This window comes from Antechinus flavipes, chromosome 1 (genome assembly GCF_016432865.1).
Source record: "Antechinus flavipes isolate AdamAnt ecotype Samford, QLD, Australia chromosome 1, AdamAnt_v2, whole genome shotgun sequence".
NCBI lineage: Eukaryota > Metazoa > Chordata > Mammalia > Dasyuromorphia > Dasyuridae > Antechinus > Antechinus flavipes.
This window is the reverse complement of record NC_067398.1, coordinates 235,565,716-235,587,582: the sequence shown is the minus strand read 5'-3', so window position 1 is coordinate 235,587,582 and position 21,867 is coordinate 235,565,716.

Sequence of the window (21,867 nt, the reverse complement as noted above, 5' to 3'; positions counted from 1 at the left end):
ACATTAGGGAGAGTCCATTGTGGAGGTGGGTCAAGAGGAGCACATTATATTTGGAAATGACTGGTGTCAAGGCAAAGGACATCAATAAACTTTTTCAAAGTGAATTATCGCATGAGATTTAAATGGTAAGGTGCATTTTCCCCATTAATTACCAGACTATTTAATATCTTTGTAAGATCATATTTACTTACCACAGACTTGCTAAATCTAATATATTAGAAACCAAAAAAAAAAAATTCAAGAAATGTTTTGTGTATGTGGACCACTTACTAGTCATCAAGGATACAAAGAAAAAAATAAAACTACATAGCCCTGAGGGACATTTTCCTATAATCTAAGAACACAAATTCCGGTAGCATTTTCATATGATTACAAATTTATAATTGAGAGAGATCTTAGAGGTCATCTGGTTCAATCACCTTGGCGCCAACCTTGGCCCAATCCCTACCCAAAGATTCTGAACTCATCCAGTCCAAGTCTGAAGGACTGATCTAAGGAGAGAAAATAATAGCCAATAATAATAAGTAACATTTATATTGTCACATGAATTTTCTTAGCCATTCAACTAATGCCAATAGTATACAACTATTGTAGTGTACAATAGCTATACAAAGAAAAAAAGAATTGTGTTTATTAAGGAGAATGCATATTAACTAGAGAAGATAGAAAAGGGAATTGTCCTTGTTAGAATAACTAGTTGGACTGAATCAAAAAAAAAAAAAAATCAAAGCTATCAGACTAGATAAAAGGAGGGATCATTCCAGAAAACATTAAAGCTTTCCCTCGTTTCATTAAATTTCTTTATATAACTTAGAGGAACAAAGATGGCATTCAAAGAAACCAATTAGTCCTGTAGTTCATGCAGGGGTTATACATAGCAAAATGGCAAATGCAGAACAAAATGGAGTCACTCAGGTTTTCTTAAAATATATATATATATATATATATATATATATATATATATATATATTCATCAATATAGAGCTTTGAAGTTTATAAAGTAGTATTCCATATATACATGCTATCTCACTTGCTTTCCGACAATCTTGAAAGGTAGGTGCTATTAGTTCCTCATCTTATAGATGAGGAAACTGACTTGCTCAGGTTCATTCAGCTAGCAAGTATCTGAGGAAGGATTTTTTTCCTACCTCTCAGTCCAACTCTCTATGCATTATACCATCTAACAGAAAGGTCCATCTCCAGATCCCTTCCAGCAAAATTGCATACCCTATAATCTCATCACAATGACTGTTGAGGATCTCTTGATTGTTATTGTTTCATAAAGACAAGGAAATTGAAACCTATAGAGGTTAAGTGATTTGTCCAATAAAACAAGTAATAAGTAGTAAGTAAAAATAAGCATGAACAAATTCAATGCCATATTACTTTTCCTTTTCTAGCCTGAAGAAATTTCCTGGATTATCGATGTCAAAAAAAAAAAAAAAGTTTCACATTTTGGAACTCTCTTCTATGGGGAAAACCTCATCATTCAAAATCATGGCAGATATATGGAATATATTTAAGAGAATTGTCCTAAAGTTCTTAGACCTCATTCTAAAGTGACACAACAAGTAGCTCATAAATATATTTTATATATAACGATATATACATACATATATATTGCATATATATATGGAGCAGGATTTAAATTTGTGATAGAAATTTCATAAAATTGGATAATGCTTGAATTTTAAGAAACCCTAGTATTTCAGATGAAAACAATCTGAAATATGTAGACTTTGGGGTGGGCTGAGTTCAGGTAAATAGTGATAGTTAACAGATTTGAAAGAGGTTTCATATTACTTGTATTTCTCAGGTTCATTAGAGGAACATCCCTCATGTTAGACTATAATTAGTCTCTGGTCCCCAGATATTTGCTTATTATTATACTAGATCTTGCTGAAACTATTTATCTTATTAACGAGTACATATAATTTTCATTTGTTTTGAGCTTCAATGAGGCCTCTAGAGACCCTCGAGCAAAAGAATTTCTAACAAAAATAGAGATAAGGCACCTCCTTTTGTAGTCATGGCAACAAATATATAGCTGAGGACTAAAAGGATATCAGGCCAGGTCTGAAGGAAATGAAGCAATTGGTCTAAAAGACATTCATTATCCTGTTACTCCTTTTTCTGTTTCTTTCTTCTTTGTTTTTCATGGAAGGCTCTGTTTTTAAGAAACACTGTGGGAATTAGTGACCAACACTCAGATGTTCTCTCAGTTTAATGAGGAGTTATCAAAAGTAAAAAGGATTGAAGTAGAGAAAGGAGGGCACTTCTTGTGGGCCAGGACCTGGGGAGATGTGAATTAAATATCTCCCCTATTCTCACAAGCCTTCCCTTAAAAAAAACATTCAGAACTGTTAAAAGCAAGGAAGGTATGATGTAGATTCGAGTTAACTTGGCTTCCAGGTGGATTGATCTAGGACCCAGCTGTGAGCCCTTTGGGAAAGAGGAGTATAAAAGTAATTTTTGAGCCTTCATGGGTAATTCATAAGCCACCAGGCAACTTCCTTGTTGATGGTGGTGGATTAGTTTTTTTAAACTTTCTTGTGTGAAGTTTTGATGTGTTTTTGTCCTCAAGTTTGCTTTTAACCTGCTTTAATAATTACTTCCACCAGAGGATATTGGAATAAGATTCTTGTAAAAGGACTATTTCTTTAAACTCTCTGATTCTTAGTGATGCATTGTACCAGATACTGAATAGCCCTGATAAATGCAGTGAACTTGCTGAAAATCTAGTAAAGTGAATGATTTGGGGCATTTTTTAAAAAATAAGTTTTAACTCGCGTACTAAATGATATGCTCCATGGGAAGAATAATTGCATGCTTTATTTGTTTTTAACCCATATATGTTAGGCCATCAACAAATATTTGTCCAAAGAGCAAAGGAACTAATTGTAGTAACTTAATTTCATTACACATATAAAGGTAAATTGCACAACTCAAAAAATCTCTCCTTGATAGACTCCTACATACAAAGATTATCATCAGAACATGGAATTTTTTCCTTTTGGACCTTAGGGAAAAACCATAAGAAAGAAAATAAAAAACGAAAATAGTATGTGTTGATTCACATTCAGTCTCCATAGGTCTCTTTCTGGATGCAGATGGCATTTTCCATCCAAAGTTTATTGGGATTTTCTTGGAAGGAGGACCCAATCTATCATAATTTATAATCATATAATCTTGTTGCTGTGTATAATATTTTCCTGGTTCTAGGCGGGGGGGGGGTTTTAACCTGGTAGTTCCTTTGTCTTTCTATATATTTTATTATATTCCTTCTGGGAACATAGGCTTTATCACACTACCCAAAAGGTCAATTATCAAAAAACAAACAAAATGATTAAAAATTCCTGGTTTGAAGGAACACAGATTTGGAGTTAGAAATGCCATCAAACCTACACTTTGTACAAATAAGGAAATTGAGCCCCAAAGATGTTAAATACAGATTAAGGACCTTTTGAATCCAATGAGAAAGAATCAGTCCTCCCAGTGTCTCTGTCTCTGTCTCTCTGTGTTTCTCTGTTCTCTCTGTCTCTCTGTCTTTGTCTCTCTCTCTGTGTTTCTCTCTGTGTTTCTTCTCTCTCTCTCTCTCTCTCTCTCTCTCTCTCTCTCTCTCTCTCTCTCTCTCTCTCTCTCTCTCTCTCTCTCCATCACAACTTATCTCAACCTCAATTTTCTTTTTCTTTTTTTTTTTTAATAAAGCTTTTTATTTTCAAAACATATGTACGGATAATTTGACAATATTGTCCCTTGCATAGCCTTGTGTTTCATATTTTCTCCTCCTTCACCCCACCTCCTCCCCAGATGGCGAGCAATCCAGAATATGTTAAACATTCAATCTCAATTTTCTTGTCTATGAGTTGATAATAATAACAGCACCTACTTCCCAAAGTTGTTGTGAGAATCAGTATAGATACAAAGAACCTCATTCCATGTTGTCTGACTTTTTTTTACATTATAACCATGATAAAAAAAAAAGTTGCTTTTCTTATCAAATTAGTCAAAAGGTTAATAATTTTGTAGTAGATCTTCACTTATAGAAGAGTTAATTTCTTATTTTGTGAATTTTCTTCCAACCTCCTGGTTTTTTGGTCATTTTATTGCTTATTAGAACCAGAGAGTGGCTAGGTAAAGAAAAAGAAAGGAAATTTTCTAAAAGTTTTTAGGCACTCTGGTAAAAATGTTAGTGGTGGGGAGGGAGGAATATAAACTCTCAAACAAAAGTTAATATTTTAAAATTATTGTGCATTTATCTTATTAATAAATATTTTTTAAACATTATTTCAGGCCATCTCTACCAAGGATTTGGAGGAAGACCAGGAATAAGAACCCAGCATGAGGCTAGGCAAGAAAAAAATGAGGCTAATCCTTAGTTTCCTCATCTGTAAATACATACTCTGTGTGTGTGTGTGTGTGTGTGTGTGTGTATTGATAATATCTACTATACAGAGTGGCTTAAGGATAAAATAAGACAATGTAAATATAAGGCATAAAAACTTTTGAAAACTTTGAAACATTATATATATATATGTCAGTTATTTCTATTAAAAGTTAATGTTTTATAAATTTTACATTATGACAATTTTCAAAATGGCATTCCTTAATAAAGAGCTTTAAAAAAATGCTGTTGAATGGGTAAAATACAAAAACAGTTACTCTGTGATAAATGGAAGAACCATTAATTTTGAATGAAAAATACAATAATTCAGTTTATGCAGAATGTACTGGATTTTTCATGGATATGGTATAGAAATTAACATGATAAATAGTTATAATGCATCATATGTAATTTGGTTTTTATAGTTGTATATTTCTATGTATATACTCATATAATATATGAGTATATTTGGCCCTATGTATCAAATTAAACTAATATAAGCTTGTATAGAAGGATAATGATTTATATTTTTCATATCTCTTACATCATTGTAGTACCTCTCACACAGAAAGTATTAAATAAATATTCATTGATTGACTGAAGGAGGGGAAAGGAAAGAGCATTTATATAGCACCTACCATATTCCAAGAACTGTTAAATGCATTTTACAAATATTGTCTCATTTGATCTTCACAAGAGCCCTTTGAGATAGGTGCTATGAGTATCCCCATTTTATAGTTGAGGAAGCTGAGACAAATTTAACTAAAGTCAATTAACTTGCCCAGGATCACACAACTGGTTCAAATCTGAGGTCAGATTTGAACTAACGTCCTCCTAACCCCAGGTGTAGTGTACTGTCCTAATAGCTGCCTCTAATATCACTGTATCACATTGCAGCAAACAATTTTCCATGTAGCTTAACCCCCTGATTTGATAAGCTGAGGTGACTGAAGGACAGAGAAATTGTGTTATTTACTCAATATCACTTCCAATTAGAGGCCAAATGTTTACTAGGACTCAGGTTTTCTCATTTTCAGGTTCATAATCTGTTTTCTTTAATACTATACTGACTACATGTATAGTATAAATTTCTCCATGGAGTTAAATCCTGCCTTAGACGCTTGTTTATTTGACCCAATTAACTATTTAAGCCTCTATTTCCTGATTTGTAAATTGATTATAATAATAGTATCTATTTCTCAGAGTTGTGAGTATGAAATGAAATATGTAATGTTTTGCAAATTTTAAAGCACTATATAAAGGTCATCATCATCATTATCATCATCATCATTTCTGATGTAAACTATATTTCTCAAATTTAAATGTCTAAACAATTATTTCTCATTGCTGGTACAAGTTTCCTGACTCAGTACACTATCATTCTTTGCCCTTCTATTTCACATTCACTTCCCTCCTTTTACTTGAGAGAATACTTGAAAATAAGCAGACAAATCACCAGATGGACCTGTGCACTAGCACCTGATAAGTAAAACCCCAAGGAACACCATGAGTTTTCCTTCTGACAATTTACTAAAGTTTTCTTATTCAGTAGAGACACCCTCATTCCCATTCTGATTAAGTATGTGACATTAACTGTCTTCCCCTGCTCCCCAGTTAATAATGAGATCAGGATTTTAAAAGATGAGGGATTAGACTGTCTCATACCACATGATCTGATCTTGCCAAGTAGAAGATAAAGAGAAATAACTGTTAGTTTCATATGCTCTCAAAGGAAGAAGTAAAGGCTAGATGAATCTTTGTATGTGTACACATACATTATACATGTGTGAATACCAAAATATTTTTAATAACAGATTTTATTTTCAAAATATATGCAAAAATAGTTTTCAACATTCACCTTTGCAATACTTTGTGTTCCAGATTTTTCTTCCTCCCTCTCCTCACCTTTTCCCCTAGACAGCAAGTAATCTAATATAGGTTAAACATATGCAATTCTTGTATACTTATTTCCATATTTATCATGATGCACAAGAAAAATCAGATCAAAAAGGAAAATAATGAAAAAGGGGGAAAAAAGCAAGCAAACAACAACAAAAAAGGTATAAATACTATGTTGTGATCCACACTCAGTCTGCATAACCCTCTCTCTGAGTGCTGATGGCTCTCTCCATCACAAATCTATTGGAACTAGCCTGAATCACTTCATAGTTGAACAGAGTCAGGTTCATCATCACATAAACTTGTTGTTGCTGTGTATAATGTTCTTTTGGTTCTACTCAATTCACTTAGCATCAGTTTATATAAGTCTCTCCAGGCCTTTCTGAAATAATCCTGCTGATCGTTTCTTATAGAACAATAATATTCCATAACATTCAGTAGCAATTTTTGCTACTACAAAAACATTTTTGCACATGTGGATCCTTTTCCCTTTTTTAAGCTCTCTTTGGAATACAGACTCAATAGAGACACTGCTGAATTAGAGTATGCACAATTTAATATCCTTTTGGGCATAGTTCCAAATTGCTCTCCAGAAAGGTTGGATCAATTCACAATTCCATCAAAAATGTATCAATGTCCCAGTTTTCCTATATCCCCTCCAGCATATATCATTATCTTTTCCTGTCATCTTAGCCAATCTGAGAAGTGTGAGATGGTACCTCAGAGTTGTCTTAATTTGCATTTCTCTGATCAATAGTGATTTAGAGCATTTTATATGACTAGAAAAGGCTTTAATTTCTTCATCCAAAAATTGTCTGTTTATATCATTTGACCATTTATCAATTGGACAATGGATTGTTAAATACCAAAATATTGAAGCAAGCGTTTTTAAACTTTTCTATTAAATTCTTGATCTGACCATATATTCTGTACTAGTCCTAAATTTGGTTTACTCTGTTGTTGTCACGAAAATGCAAAGAGCAATTATGAATCATAAAAAGTGATTCAAATTACTTTTATAATGTAAGTTCAAAAACACATGATTTAGGAATTAAAAGTATATAAAACACAACTAATTCCACAATTAGAAATTGAAGGAAGTATTATGAAAGTAATTTGAGCTAAAGAAAATATTTGATAGCATTCTCTGCTCCCATCAATACTCTTATAATTAAAACCACTGCCTTGTAAAGCATAAGTTGAGGTTAAGCCAAGAAGTCGGAAGTCTGGTTATGGGCACAACTATAGCTATAGCTCCAGGAGCCTATCTCAGCTGCCAATAAATACCATTCCTTGGTGACAAGGTCCCAAAAACTATTAAAATAATAACAAATAATCTTTTAAAAAATTTAAGTGAAATAATATAAACCCCATGTTTCAAACAGTAGAGGAATAATGTGAAAGCTAGTTCATAAAAATCTACTGGGAAAAAATAATCATAACAGCCAACAGTAAGCTAACTATAGGCAGGTCTAATGAATGTTTTCACTTGATGTTTTCACCACCCACATTACATATTTGGACTGTGAATTAAAACAGCTAGGCTTTTTACATTCAATTTACTCAAAGGCCTAAGCTGATATTACTCAACTTATACCACCCCCTTTTCAGTGATCCCGAACTTTCTAGCCAAAATCTCTTCCTGTTCCTCCTCATTAAAACCCACCCAAAGGGATAATATCAAATTTGTACCTTATTAAAGATCTTTACTAAGAGAATACCTTTTTATTCCATGAGAGTTAGATGAAGGCTCAACTTCATCTTCATTTAGGACCTAAAAATCACCAATAAATAAGCTAAGGGGATCCCTTTGCTCCATATAAACTCTTGATCAAAACACTCTAAAAACATAATTTCCTCATGGCATTAAAGAGCAAAACAAGAGGTTTGCTTTTTTTTTCTTTTTTTTTTCTCTAATGTTTTTTCTCTTCTGTTCTGATTTTTCTCTCCTAACATGATTCATACAGAAGTATGTATTTAAAAAAATAAATTTATCTGTGTAACTAGAAAAAAAAAGAAAACAAAAAAAGAGGGGAAAAAGCAAAGTAAGGGGCAGTGAAGTGGTAAAATGTGTACAGACGACTAGCTCTGGAGTCAGGAAAACTTGAGTTCAAATTTGGCCTCGGATACTCACTACCTGTGTGATTCCAGGCAAGTCACTTAATCCTGATTACCTTAAAAAAAAAAAAAAAAAAGTATTTCTCAATAATTCTATCACTAGGTACCCCAAAACTTTTTTTGGGAAGAGGATATCTGAACCACCCTATGGGAAAGGAAACCTGCCTGTAAAGTGTGATTCGGACCATTTCCCTGGAGGTTGCATGGATTCATCTGAGGGACAAAAACATTTATGTCTAGGTGACCTACAAAGAGATTGGAATAAGGAAGGACTAGAGAAGGTCACCTGAGAAAGACTATGTCCCAAATTGGTGCATCCTTATATGAGAAGGAGTTTTGAAGGGCAGGTTCAAAAAATCACTAGATTGGAGAGCTATTTCCCTTCTTGGGATATCACTATTTTATCAAAGACAATGCACAATTCAAACAATACAACCAACTTCCATAATAAAAAATGTGATAATTCCAGTCAATGAGGGCCAATCACTGATGGTCCAAAAAAATGGCAAAAAATAAAATGATCCCTGCCCTCAAGGAGCTTACAATTCCTTCCTTGAATTCTTCCCTGCCATGAACCTAATTGGTTCTAGCTTTTCTGACAAAGTTTCTTGTTCTGGGTTTTAAAGGGAATAATAATAACTTAACCTCAGTTGCTTCAGGGGAAAAAAAAATTAGTGTTCATGAATCTGGAAATGATTAAAGACAATATGAAGAGCTTAAATATCTCAAAACTCTAATGAAGCTATACATTAAAAGTCTACTTCACCATTCCATAATATTAGAGGCTTGAGGTGATATGGGAAACCCAGTGAATATGGTGATAATGAGATCAGTGCTGAACCTTCTTATAATGAAGGTAAAATGGATACTTGTAGAGGGCTGAAACTCCAAAAAGGTGTGCTTGAATCAGACAACTGAGCACATAAGGCTAATTACCTATTTAATGTGAGATAATGACTCTGTTAGCATATGTTTGGATAAATGGCTCTTCTCACTGTTGGTGCTGGCTTAATGTTTGGTGTGAAGATAATTGTAGGCAAGGATTGGAGGGCAAAGGGAGAGAGGACAGAGTCACTTGGCAGCAGGAGGAGGAAGAGAGAAGTTGGTGACTCTGGACTCCAGAATCCAGGATTTTGCTTGCCTGCTTCCTTCACTTCTCCCCTAAAGACCAAGGACTTTAATTCATCCTGATTCTGGCTGACCCCAAGGCCTCCAGGAGCTAGCCCGTATTTTACAGATACCTTGATCAGAGGCAATAGTACAAGGGGAGAAGATATAAGAACTTGATAGTCCTCTATAGTGGCTCTAGGAGTCATCTTTAAATGATACTGCAATCCATGAAGAAAAGTAATATAATTAATTTGCCAATAAAAGGCAGTTCAAGAAAAATGTAAGAAGTGCTGATCCTTCAAAGTTGGATGCTCTGACTAGATGAAGAGTGTTGTTGGGAAGACATTGTTGGTTACATCATTTTGTATTACCCAACTCATAGTGAGTAATTGTGGACAAAGGGAAATCATGTAACTCTGTGCCATATTTTCAGTAATTATTTCTTGAACAAAGTCTATGTTTCAAGTAAATTTTTGTCTCTAGAAGCTCTTATAGTCATTTAAATTTGCTACTCACCTGCTGCCTACCAAAGGCTCCTTTAAGCCTTATCCTTTAAACAGACATTCAGGAATATAGGCTCCATAAGATCATAAAGATCCAAGGGGAAAACCTATCAGACCACCTCTTTTCTAAATCTTTCAGCATTTTAGCCTGTTCTGGTCTCCAGTTAAAAGAGGAAGACTTGACTTACATGAAGTGATGCTTGGTGAAGTGAGCAAAAGTAGGAAAACATTGTACACAGCAAGAGCAAGCTTTATTGTGTGATGATCAACTGTGATAGATTCAGCTCTCCTCAGCAATTCAGTGATCCAAGACAGTTCCAATAAACTTTGGATGGAAAATGCCATCTCTATCCAGAGAGAGAACTATAGAGAGTGAATACAGTTCAAAACATAGTTTTCACCTTTTCTTTTTCTTCTGTTTTTTTTTTCTTTTTTTCTCACTGTTTTTCCCTTTTGTTCTGATTTTTCTCTCTTTTTCTCTAGTCTATGAAGATTAGTTAGTTGAGTTCTCCTCACTTAACGTATCCTTAAAAACTTAGCTGAATCAGCTGGATTGTTAGTTTTCGCTGGGTTAATTTCTAGTTTCTTTAATTTCTAGTTTCTTGTTTCATATAAGCCTCCTTCTAATTTAATGTTTCTGTCATCATAATCTCATCTAGGTCATTCATCATTATATTATCCATATAATGGTGGACATCAATTCCTTCAGAAAGTAGAGCTTTGATAGTTTGCTAGTAGTCTCTTTTTGGTAATCGAGGGGCATAAAATGTAACCCATAGAAACGAGTGTGGACCACAACATAGCATTTCTACTCTTTCTGTTATCATTTGCTTGCATTTTTGTTTTCCTTCTCAGGTTTTTTCCTTTCTTTCTAGATCCGATTTTTCTTGTGCAGCACGATAACTGTATAAGTATGTATACATATATTGGATTTAATATATACTTTAACATATTTAACATGTATTGGACTACCTGCCATCTGGGGAGGGGGTTGGGGGAAAGGAGGGGAAAAGTTGGAACAGAAGTTTTTGCAAGGGTCAATGTTGAAAAATCACCCATGCATATGTTTTGTAAATAGAAAGGAAGGAAAAAAGGGAGGGAGAGAGAGAGAGAGAGAGAGAGAGAGAGAGAGAGAGAGAGAGAGAGAGAGAGAGAGAGAGAGAGAGAAAGAGAGAGACAGAGACAGAGAGAGAGAGACAGAGAGAGAAGGAAGGAAGGAAGGAAGGAAGGAAGGAAGGAAGGAAGGAAGGAAGGAAGGAAGGAAATGTGACCCATATGGGGACAAGGCATTTCAGATTTCTTGGTAGTGCTAAGGCTTTACAAGTAACCACCCTCAGTCCTTTGGACCAGGCATATTTCCATAAACTAAATATCACAGTACCCCTGTTGAATATCTCTTTGTTAGGGATGGGTAAAGCTCCTTTTGTTAACTGTTGGATGACTTACAAATTGATTTTGTTCCAACAACAAAACCAAATTAAGAAGTTGTAGGCCAGAGATAGTGTCTGTCTACCTTCTGCCACATAGGCTTTTTTTTTTTGAGGTTTATTATCATTAAACTATAATAATATGAAGGAAATTTCAAAAAATTCCAGGGAAGGACAATGAAAATGTAGTGCACTCTTTCTCAAGTAAAAGTAAATGGTTCTTTATTGGATTCAGTCACAGGGGTGGAGGGAAAAAAAATTAGAGAGATTAAAAAACAAACACCATTCTATTCTTCTTAGACCTGGGCTATCCACTCCACTATACAGAAAAGATCAGAAATACCTGGAGCAAAAGAAATAAGTATTTTATTCAACTTCCAATTAGCTTATTTTAATTGCCAGGGAACATTCACCTTCTTTACTAATCAAATAGTGTTATTTGAAGGGGAATTTGTATAAAGGAAAAATTTAGCCTTACTCATTTACATTAGTAGGAAGGAGATATGTTTCACACCCTTCCCTAAGAATCCAATATTATTTTATATCATCATCAAATGGTTAAATAACTACAAGGCCTTCCATTCAGTCCTCACCATAATCCCTGGGGCAGAAATTAGTGTAAGTTTACAGGCAGCCACCAACTCTCAAGAACTCATAGCAGCCGTGTCCACAATATACTTTCACTGATTAGTCATTACAATTGGGGCTCAAACAAGGAATCTTCCATTCACTGCCACCTGAACAAGAATACTCCTATTCTCAGTGGCTGATATAGGTAGGTATTTTATAAACTACTGAGGGTTTCCTGGTATAACTGTAACACTGCTGCATAAGAGGCTTTCATATGTTTGCTTCCCCACCCATTCACCCTTTCCACAGGCATATGACCTACCAAGGTTTTATAGTTAAAACAGCCCAACCTCTGGGAAAATCTCAGTACTCCCTCAACTGTGGATAATCTTGTGTTTTTATGAATAACAAGATAGGACAGTGATTTTTATGGGATATCTTCAATTTTGATTGTGCAGAAAAAGCCATATTAACTTTGTGGTGGGTGTCCAAATGCAATTTTAATATTATTTTCTTGAGCTACCAATCATCCTCTTACTTATTTGATTATTTAAAAGCCATGACCCAAATTCATTGTGATAAAGAGTATTATCATCTTCTACCCACGTAACATGATGGAAGGCATCATACCTTCTCCTATAATCTCCTGAGTAGCTGCACGTGTGAAAAACAGGGTTTTTTTTCTGAAACGGCCACTTGGTTTGCACCTGTCTCCTGCTTAAATGTTACCAATGGATTTGGTCAAGCTTCCTTTGTGGTTTGTAATGAAGATTTATCTCTAGGCACAGAGGATCCAATGAAAATATATGACCTAATAACAGGTGTGATAATACACTTGAACTCGATATATAATAAAAAATTTTTTAAGTGAGGGGTTATAAGTAGGGGACATAAATCCAATCCACCATAAAGGGTAATTTGCATCTGGGATCTCCATTTGATTCAATTGATTTTGCAAAAACAAATCAGCCAAAACATCTAGGTGATAGTAGATATTTAGAACATTGGCCCCTAGACTCAGAAACATTTGAATTATTGGTTTCAGATACTTACTAGCTATTTGATCTTAGGCAGATCTGCCTCTGTTTCTTCATTTTTTCTTTTTTTTTTTTCTTTTTGCTGAGGCATTTGGGATAAAGTGACTTGCCCAGGGTCACACAGCTAGGAAGTGTTAAGTGTGTGAAATCAAATTTGAACTCAGGTCCTCCTGACTTCAGGGCTGGTGCTCTATTCACTGTGCCACCTAGCTGTCCCTAGTTTCCTCATTTGTAAAAGGAGATAATAATAACACCAGGATTGTTGAGATGATAAAATGAGATAACATTTGTAGAGAGCTTTCCAAGTCTTAGATCAAGGATTTCTGGAAGCTCCCCAAATTGATAGAATTCTACAGCTGACAAACACTTTAATCATTTCCATGAACGATTGTCCTAAAGTTTCATTGAGATATTTAAATTTCTCTTTAATCAACCAAATTTCTTAATGTTAAAAATTCTCCCACTTCAATTTCCCTAAAGTAGAAGGAAATCCCTGGGAATTAATATTCCTCAGGGTAAAACTTGAGTCTCTACTCCCACCTGTTCTAGTTCCCAATCATGATTATCCCTATGAGCCTGTTTTTTAGATTCCATAGGGTCTAAGGTATTCTCCAGACAAACCTCTGAATCAGAAAGTATGATATAGCTCAGGGATCAGAAAGCTTTACCTGAAAAGGTACAGATAGCATATAAATGAGGTTTTATGGATGAACAGACAGAAATAAGGATATTATGTGGGTACTTTTTTAAGGAGAGAAAACAAATTTCCCCAGGTTATTATTGACAACATTCAGAATAGAATAATGAGTATATATGTATATGCATATATGTATGTATAGGTCTACTATTGGGAAGAATGGAATTACTTTTTGGGAAATAACATTTTGTTCGATTAGGGTTCAAAGTTAGTATTTCCTATTAACAAAAACAATTACAAGTGTTTATCTATTAATTCTGTTCTATAATGAGGTTTTATGTATTTCATCTTTTAAAATGTCTTTTCACACAGATATGTATTGCCAAATACCAATATCAATCCATGAGAATGGGATTTTAATTGAACATGTTCATTGTTTAGAAGACATTTATAGACTTGCATTAAATTTTATCATGACATTTGCCTTTTAAAATATCATTTCCATTGCAAATTAATCACTTCTAATTGGAAGTTAGGTAGAAATGCCTCACTTTCACAGTTAAATGGATTTTGAAATATGCAAATTTCTTTTATATGGTAGATTAAGATCTGAAAAACACTGCTGGAATTGTAGTAATGAACTCTTAATAGCCAAATATTACAATATTGTAATAGTCTTATCTTGATTCGCATCCTTCTTGTCCTCTCTATAGCATCTGGTAAACATCTCCTCTTGAATATTCTTTTCTCTGGGTTTTTATGATTGCTCTCTATTGTTTCTTTTTTCTAATTGATCATTCTTTCTAAATATTTTCCTGGATATTCATATATGTAATGTTCACTAATTTTGGTTTTCCCTGAAGACTCTATTGTGATCTCTCACCTCTTTTTTTGCTATACTGAAACTATCCCATGCCAATTATTTTCAGGATTCTTCCCATTAGAACATAAATCTCCTGATGGCAGGAACTTTTTTGTATTTCAGTCAGTGAACAAGTATATATTAATAGGCATTGAGTAAAGCTCTGCTGATGCAAAGAAAGTTAAAAAAAAAAAAAGTATTCCTGCTTTCAAGAAGCTCACAGTCTAATAAGGGAGACAATACCAATACAATTCTTTATAAATAAGATATAAATAGGATAAAGTGTGTCAGGCTCTCCAAGTGAAGACCAAACCCCTTTTTATGTTCCCCTCATTTTTACCAATAGGAGACATGTTGTTTTCCAGCACTAAGGCCCAGAAAGTAAGCTAAGCTAAGCATAACAACAATCCTTTGCACTCATCCTCTGAATGAACTCTGCTATAGCTAAATCACAGAATTGGTTCAAGCGCCTGTAAGGACCACATTCCAGTCATGAAACCCTATTATGAATAGACTTTTATCCCCTCACTAGGTCAACTTGCCTTATTGTTGCTGGGAGTCCACATTGCCTGATTCTTTGTCTAGCCATAACTCTATTGTGTCAAGACTTATCTTTGCTCCCTTGGGTCTCCCTCTAGAGCAGACCCCAACATATGTGTCTAGTTTAGTTCTTCCAATAAAAATTGTTTGTTTTTGCCTATAACCTCTGTGAATTCTTTGGCTTTATTTTATTTTATCTTATTTTTTAGAATTTAACAGTTGAGGTATAACCTCTGTGGCTCTTTGGTCATTTGTTTTCAGAGTTTGACAATTGGAAATAATATCAGAAGAGAGTCTTTAAGAAAAGGCTTCTTGCACCATGTAGGACTAAATAAAACTTGAAGGAATCCAGGAAATCTAGGAGGTGAAGATGAGAAGGGAATGAGTTTCAGGCTCTGGAGACAGATTGTAAAAATGCCTACTTAGGAGATGAAACTTTTTCCAGAAACAGCAAGAAGGTCAGTGTCACTGGACAATAGAGTATGTGACATGGAGGTGGGAATGGAATGGAAGAGGGTGTAGGAAGATTGGGAAAAGTAGGGAAGAACCGGTTATTAAAGGCTTAAAAAGCCATACAGTGAATTTTATGTTTGATTCAGCTGGCAAAAACAGGAGTTTGCTGAATGGGTGATAAGATGACATGGTCAGACTTGTACTTTAGGAAGTCCATTGGATTTGAGGCACACAGAACAACCAACAAACAATAGTCCAGGGGTGAAGTGATGAGCGTTTGCACTGGATGATGGAAAAGTCACATAAGAGGAGGAGTTATGAGATGTTACAAAAATAGAAAAGGAAGGATTTGACCACTGATTGGATTTCAGAATGAGAAAGAGTATTACACCTAGATTTTTGAGACTGAATGACTAAGAGGATGGTAGTAGCCTCAACAGTAATAGTGAAGTTAGGAAGAAGGTAGAATTTAGGGAGAAAGATAATGAGTTCAGTTTTGCACATGTGAAGTTGAAATCACTTAATTATCTTGAATTTTTAGGACAATGTCTGGCTCATAGTAAGTACCAAGGGAAAAAAAAATCTTTTTACTGTCATTTATTTGTTCATACTCTATCCCCTGATGATTTTGCCAGCTCCCAGGGGTCCAGTTATCATGTCTAGACAAATTATTCCCAGATCTATTTACCCAACCTTCATCTTTCTTCTGAGCTCCTGTACTAAATCAAATGTCTTTTCGATATTTTGAAATGGATGCCCCATAGGAAATTTAAACTGAATATGTTCAAAACAGAACTTATTATCTTCCCTGGCTCTAACCCTCCCTTCTTTTGAACTTCCCTATTACTTTCTATGGAACTTTCATCCTTCCAATAACCCAGATGCAGAAACTTATTGTCACCCTCACATGCACTGACTCCACATTTCCAATCATTTGCAAAATCTTGCCATTTCTCTCTTTATTTCTCTAGCATACATCTACTTCCTTCCATTTACATGAATACTATCTCTTGAGAGTGAAAAGTGTTACTTATTCCTGTCTTAAGATGATTTTCATTTGGAATTTTCATTTAAAGCATTACTCATTATCAGTAACTGGTCCTCAAATTTGAGCATAGTAGAAAACAATCACTAGGTCTAGAGTCAAAACACAGGATTTGGCTCCCAGATTCATCTCTTACAACATAACCTTGGGCAAGCCATTTAACTTCTTTGAGGTTCAGTGAACTCATTTGTTAAACAGAAACAAAAATACTTGCACTATTTATCTCTCAGTATGGTTATGGAAATCAAATGAAACAAGTATTTAGGCAGCTAGGTGGGGCAGTAGATAGAGCACCAGCCCTGAAGTCAGGAGGATCTGAGTTCAAATCTAGCCTCAGACACTAACTTCCAAGCTGTGTGACCCTAGGCAAGTCACTTAACCCCTATTGCCTCAGCAAAAAAAAAAAAAGTATTTAAATATTTTGTAATCTTAAAGTGTTATATAACTACCACTTATTGTAATTTAAGTTAATTTTTGCTGTAATGTAGTACCCTCTTTGGCCAATTCACCTAATTTTTATTGCATTTCAGGTTAAGTTTCTAAAGGTTCTCAAACCATCTCAAACCAGCTCCCAAGAGTCATTGTTAAATTTCAGCAAATGCTATGAATCAGGGCTGGATTTATTAGGTTTTTGATTTATGTATTTAAGTAATGGAGAAAAGTTAATAATGCAGATAAAATAAAAAATGTGTTAGATATGCATTATTTTCTAGAAAGCTGATTCTTAAACATTTGCCAGGACATTATAGAACAGCATTTCTTTTTTCAGCTTTATTTTTAAGGACCCTGAGGAATTATCACTTGTAATGATGGCATTCCCAAGTTGTCATCTGTTATATCCTCCCATAACAATTAATCAATTAATCAATTAATTTTTCAAAGGAATATTTACTTCAAAGATATAGATAGCAAAAATGGAAATTGTAAAGAATTTTTTTCCCAAAATAGGAGCACAGGCTTCCTTTATATTTGCCACATGTGTGTGGAAGAGTTATCTCCTGATCATTGGCTATTTGAATCCTTTTTTTCTCCTCGAGTCCCCAACAAGTTCTTTCTCTTGGCCATAGCACTAATGATGGAAAAAGATACTATCATGCCATGATGAGACATGAGAATAGGATTTTCTTTTGTGAAGTTTATAGAAAGCATTTATGATTAAATTAAAATATGATTAGCTTTTAAAGAAGAATATTTTCTTCCAGTAACAAGACATTATCTAAGTTATACAAGTTATAGATTTGCTTTATGTGATGTCAGAAGTTCCCACATCAACACAAGTTGCTTAGTGTTTGTGCAATTGAAGAAAGATAGAGACAATAATTATCTAATTTAGCATAGTTCAGTATGATTGATCTGATCCTATAAGGAGATGTTATGGGCCAGAAGAAACAAGGTACCAAGTGGAACTGAGAAATGATGCTTGTGTTCACCTTTACTCACTGGAGTTCACAAGTATGGGAGAATCACAAAATTAACTTTGTAACTTTGTGAATTCACAGTTTGGGAGATTTCAGGGTTTAGTATGAAATATCTGAATTCACACCTCCTTTAATCCCTGCCTCCAGAATGAGGAATCAACCTTTGGGAGACCATATATAAAGAGGCTCTTAGCTTCGGGTTAGTTAGTTTTACTTCGGAACATTGCCAGGGATCGGAGAGGAGCACTCTGGGAGGAAGCCCACAAGCCCTCTCTCGGAGGCAAGACAGATTCACCTTTGTGCTGGCTGGAGGCTGAAGAAAGCAGAGGTAGAAGCAAAGGACAAAGCTGCAAGAGCTCTTAGAACCAAGCAGAGAGAAAGGCCTCTAAGAAAACTAACTGGGCTATATTGGAGACAATAAAAGATCTGAACTTTTATCACCTGGCTGCATTTGGGTGATTATTACTTTTAAGTGAAACTAAGGCTGCCTCCAGAAAACCTCCCCAAGAAACCTGTTCCCAGAGAGAACCATTATATTTTAAAGAAGAAAAACACTTCTCCCCTTCCTTGAAAATGTTGGAAAAACATACCAGTAAAGGGTTTGGTATACTGAATCAAAACTCTCAAAAAACAGGGATTTCATCTTGATTACAAAGGAGAAAAGATGAATTTGATAAGCCCTATAATTCTGTACCTTTCTCTACTAACAATAAACCAAGTAAATAACAGTATACATGTGGTGGCAAAAAGAAGTAAATGATAGTAGTAAATTATGGACTTGAGGTAAGGAGATGCTCTTTGAACATTTACACTAACTTCCTGTGTGGCCCTGGATTAATTAGTTTGCCATACTAGGGTTTAGTTTCCCCATTCATAAAAATGAAAAAGGTTGTTTGGATTAGATAAATTCTAAGGCTCTGTTCAATTGTAACATTCTATGATTTCTCATTTATTTACATTTTTGTTAGGCTATTTGCTTTAATTCTTTTGATGTTGGAAGCAACCTAATGAGGACACAAGAAAAACCTAAAATTATGTGGAGAACTAAAGTATTAACCCATATTGTTGTTTTTACATTGGATAGGCATGATTCCTATGCAAAGTGAATTTACAGCTAATAAGAATTATTATTGCTGGATTGTTATTAAATTAAAAAGACATTATGATATATTTTATGTGGGTAAGAATGTTGGGTCCTGAGTCCAGGATTTCATATTTTTATCAATGATCAGACTAAGGAGATAGAAATAGCAATAAATAAATGAAAAGATTACTAATAGGAAGCTGAAATCTTAGTAAATAAAGAGCAAGTGGAGATCTTGGAATGTACATTATAAAAGATAATACCTCCTTCATCAAGGGAGAGAAGTGGAGAGTACAATTAGGTGTATGTTGCAGCTTAGCCACTGCATAGAGTTTTAAAAGAAAATTCAATATGTAGGGGAGATGTATATGACAAATGACTGATATAAAGACAAAATGCATCAATAAAACATTATAAAAAAGAAATTAAGGGTGGCCAATACATTTGAAGGCAAGATGTACTTCTAAAGTGATATTTAAAAGTTGGCCAAATTATCAAGAAGCAATATAAAGAATAAACTAGAGAATAACTGATCATATAAGACTGGCAAGGGTCCAAGAGCCATGGTGGTCAATAAGTCAGATCCAAGTCAGTAAGATACTGATAATGAAAGTAATAACAATTGGCTAGGGAAGACTGCAATATTTTCCAGTTATATTTTAAAACTGGGTAGATTTATATTTTGAAAAAAATCTGGGTACACTGGGGAAAGAATTAATTCCTCTTTGGGTTACTTTACTTTTGTGTGACCCTAGACTACTAAATTACTTAGGTTTCTGAGCCTCATCATAAATCTCCTTATCATAAATCAGGATTAAATAGCACTACCCAATAAAATTTTTGTGAGAATCAAGTAAGATAACATGTAAAAAAAAACACCAAAAAACTTTGCAAGCATTAAAATACTACATAAATGTTCGCTATTATTATCATGCAATTGGGTGGCACAGTAGATACAGAGCACTGGACCTACAATCAGGGAGACTTATCTTTCTAAGTTCCACTCTGGCTTCAGTCACTTACTAGTCACAAGTGACTAGTGGGCAAGTCATTTGACCCTATTTTCCTCAGTGTCCTAATCTGTAAAATGACCTGAAGAAAGACATGGTAAAGTGCTCCAGTCTGTCAAGAAAACTCCAAATGGGGGTCACAGAGTGAGACATTCCTGAAAAACAAGTGAACAACAAAAATTATAATCATAGTTATTATTATTTTCTGCCTAAAGAATAGCCTGCCCTGCTCTCCTTCTCACTTTCTTCAATATACCTGGTTCCTAATGACCTTTCCTCTTTTCTCATCCCGTATGGTGTTTTTGAAGCTTTCTACAATGTTGACCCTCCACTCTTCCTAACACTCTCTCCTCCATTTGGCTATTACGACTCTGCTCTTTCCTGTTATCCTGTTCTCTATATTGCTATATTTTTTCTCTGTTCTTTTCTGAATAAACATTTATCTTTTGCCCCATAAGGATGCCCCAAAACTTATACTTTTTATCTTCTGATCTCTTCCTGAGTGATTTCATCTGCTTTAATAGGTTCAATTTTCATTTCTACATAAATGATTCCTATCTCTTTATTTAAAGACTTAATCTCTCTTCACATTGGGATTCTCACATCTCTAATCACTTCTAGCTATCTTTACTTAGGACTGGCCCCAAACTCAAAGGCAACACATCCCAGATTGAACAGATTATCATCTTTCCCTCTAAATTAGCACCTCTTCCAAACTTTCCTACTTCTGTTTAAAAGCACCACTATCCTCCCAGTGACCAAGGTTTCACATCTCACTCTTGTATTCAACTCTTCCCTCTTGCTTGCAAGGACAAGAAACCATTCTCTAGAAGTTTTAACCCTTTCTTCTTTGAAACTTTTACTTTGGGACTCTGCTGTTCTGATTGGTGATCACCTCCTCCCAGTCATCTTTTTTGACAGCTTTACCTTATCAACCTTATCATCCTCTCTATCCACTCCATATCCCTTTTTTAGTTCTAGAAGCACAATTAAACAAACTCTTCCATTCTTCTTGGAGGAAGTGTCAATTTATTTCCAGGTTGCTCCACTCACCACTCCTATTACTTTCCAAACCTAAGTGCAATTCCCTACTTATTATTATACTATATTGTGACCTTCTCTGATTAGACCTTGATTTTAGGAGCATCTGTTATAATATTTTTCTTTCTCAAGCTTAGCAGTGTTCAATATATAGTAAAAGTTTAATAAATGCTTTCTCATTCATTTATTCACACATTCCCTTTATTGTCTGTTCTACTTCCACATCTCTTAGTGCCATCTCTTTCTCTCCAGACACACTATTAGCACTCAGAATCATTGTGTTAGATTATAATGATAACCTTATAATTTTTATTATAATTAGTCTCTCTTCTCTCAAAACCATCTTCTACCTAACTGCCAAAATTAATTTTCTAGTGCATAGGTATGATCCTGCCAATTCTGTACCTTAAAATATTCTGTGACTCCCTTTAGTCTCTAGTATAAAACATGTACTCCTTATTTAGTCTTATACAATCTGACTCCAAACTATTTTTTCAATCTTACTCCATTTTATTCTCTACTCTGTACCCTGCATTCCAATCAAACCTTCCTGCTTGCTATTCTCTGAACTCACTATGGTTCTCTCAACTTCCTGCATACATACCAGATGTCTGCTTTACCTAGAATGTACTTCTTTCTCATATACATTTTTCAGAATCTTCATCTTCCATTGCAAGTGAACTCCAGTAGTATCTCTTTCATATAGGTAGGATGTTTTAGTGTTTTTCC